We start from the raw sequence: 3,046 nt of genomic DNA on the forward strand, positions 1-3,046 counted from the left end.
TCGATTCTGGCCTGCCCAATGGCTCTACAGGATGTTTCTGGTGAAAATACAGAACTTCATGTAGAAAGTCCTGTAGCTTCCTCTAGAAGGTTGAACCATGACTAAATTGTTTCCGAACCCTGAAAAAAATGAGTGTTCATGGAGGGGATGGATGTGCTTAGGGTGGTCAGCACAGCTGCTGCTTCCCTAGCTAAAATCTCGGCCAATTTCTCCTTCTGCTTCCCTTTCCCCAAACTTCCTGTAGAAAGTCCTGTAGTGGCTGTTTTCTGGCTTCCTGTAGAACAGTTTTCTGTCTTCCTGTAGAAACAGTTAGTTGGCTTCCTGTAGAAACAGTTTTCCTTGATTTCGCTTGCTTAGCTGGGGGTGCCTTCTCTTTGACTTGTGTTTTGGTTGCCTTGGGTGTGCCCTTACTTGTTTGGACATTCTCATTCCTCTCTGCCCGTGTTTGCAATCGTTTCTCCCTTGGTGTTTGTGCCTTCATTCCACCCACAGTTTTGGCCTCAGCAGCTTGGCATTTCACTCATTCTTCTTGTTCCTTTTGTGGTGGTCTGTCTTGTGTTTCTTTTCCATGTCCTTCCACTGCTCCTCCTATTCTGCTTGTTTGAATTCTTGTGCTTTTCTTGGCCTTAATGCAGCAAGCACAGCTGTTGCTTCCCTTGCCAACATTTCAGGGGATTTCTCTTTTTGTTGTTCTTTCCCTTCACTTCCTGTAGAAATCTCTATGCCTTCGTGTTGCTCTAACTGCTTTTTCAGCAGTGCATTTTCCTCCTGTAGCTGGGATTTTTGTAATGCTTTCAATGTGTCTCACCATGGCCAATTGTTCTCTTAATTCCTTTAGCTTGTCCTCCATGTGGTGTTGAGTGTTTTTTTTTCTAAATAAAATGCTCAGGTGAGAAAGCAGGTAGAACTGAAAACAGAGGGATAGCTGAATTTTCACCTTTTTCTGAAACCAAACAAGGAATTTCCCCATGTGCTTCTCCTTACAACATCAAATTGCAATATTTCCCTTTGTTTTAAACTGCTTTTATCCTGAATTTGACTCTCTGCTTTTGAAAAGAAGAATTTTGTTTTTACACACAGAGTACAGAGATCAAGTTTTCTTCTCAGCACACGTACAGATATGCAAATTTAAAATTTTTCATACACAAGCTGGCCTCCATAGCTACATATATCTTCCCTATAGGAGAATTTTTAAAAACAGGAAACGTGGAGGAGAATCTTGATGCAGAAACAACTGGGAAACCCAGTGCAATACACAGGCAAACGTTTTTCTTCCAATTCACAGGCAGATTTTTTCTCTGATTCCCCAATCTTATGCTGTTCAATTCATCACCTTTTCAAAACATACCATGCACAGAGGAGTTTTTTCGAGCCTACCTCGTTTTGAGATTTCCAATTCCGACGCAACAAACACAGGTTTCTCTGCTTCAGAAGGATATACAGTATTTCCTGTAGAACGTCTTCCTATAGAACACTGGCCGGCTTCTGTAGGATGTCTCTGTGCCTTTGAACGATCTTGGTATGCGGGAGAATTTTGAACAAGCCGAAAAACTTGGCGAAGGACGTCAGTTTAACAGAATTCAGAGGCAGAGGATTCAGCCGAAGAGGTTTGCAAGTGTAAATGAATCAGCAGTTAACGTGAGTCTTCAACCGAGCATTCCTTTAATTACTGCATGATTTGTGGTGAGGTGGCAGAGACGTGCACTGCTCATGCAAACTGTTGGTCCCCTGCAGTGCCATCTGCCTATAATCCCTTACCATTAGTTGCACTAGAGTTTAAAATATCCACAACTGTCTGTGTTTTTTCAAATTTCACGTGAATGACCATACACGTTTGCTGCGTGATTTTTTTTTTTTTTTGCCTGAGTGCTAGAGAACTGTATGCGGGGTTAACCTTGCTAGATTCATGGCTTACCCCACCATTCCATTCGTTCATGCATTTCTTTAATTAGATTCATGCAATAGAGGAACAAGTTTCAGTCACATACCTTGAAGTCGAATGGCTGCTGTGAAGTGATGAGATATTTCATTTGTTGCATGCATTTGTTTATGTGGTTGCATGATGGCTTGGTTGATGATTCATGGTTTCTTTCCTTGTGCAGGTGTCCTCTGGCCAGATGCATGTTGTAGGAGCTGGCTTCACATTCAAATCTGCATCCTCAAGCTGCTGCCACTGAATTTTCATAGGACTGGAACTTGTTTTCGCCATTGCTCCCAAACGATAGATCGGATCGATCTGAAAATCGCTGAGCATGTTCCTATCATCATGATGCACCTCCCATAGAAAAATCGTGATCAATGGATGCACAGATTTCAATAAAAATGGAAAATGGCTAAATATTTCAGAGATCAATTCCTCGAAAACCGTGCATCAGAATCAGCTGAAACTGCTTGGGTAGGTTACTATCACCCATATGCATCTCCCCATGAAACAGGTTTTGAAACGGATGCACGAATATGGAGAAAATGCAAAAATGGATGATGGTGATGGAGGCTGATTTCTTGGAAACCGTGCACCTGAATTGGCTAAAACTGCTCAAGCATGTTGCCATCACCCCTGTATGATTCCCTGTAAAATTGTTTTTCAAATGGATGCATGGTTTTCAAGTTAGGGCAAAAACAAATTTTGTTCTAGGTATTTTTGCTTCAAGGCACTCTGCAGTTTTGTTGCATGGTAAGAGAAATCAACTTGGGTTGTGATGCAGGTATGGAGATGATGGAGGAGGAGTTTGAAGATTGCAGGAGGACTTCTGAACCCTTGAGGAAGCTACCATGTTCACCAAACCACCTTTTTGAAATCCATTTCTAGCTTCCTACAATTTCTATAGGAACTTCCTGTAGAAGCACAATGAGGTGGAAAAATGATGGAGAAAGGCAAGGGATGGACACGGAGGTGCTTGTAGGCCTAACCAATAGATTCACACCATCAGATTCTGTTTTAAAATTGAATTTGGTTCGTCCAAAGGTTCTACAGGATGTTTCCTGTAGAAATTCAAAACTTCTTGTAGAAAACACAGTTTTCATAAAAGAAGCACAATGAGGTGGA

This window comes from Pinus tabuliformis, chromosome 8, assembly GCF_031772625.1.
Source record: "Pinus tabuliformis cultivar Carrire ecotype Pingquan chromosome 8, CPIR1, whole genome shotgun sequence".
Taxonomy (NCBI): Eukaryota; Viridiplantae; Streptophyta; class Pinopsida; order Pinales; family Pinaceae; genus Pinus; species Pinus tabuliformis.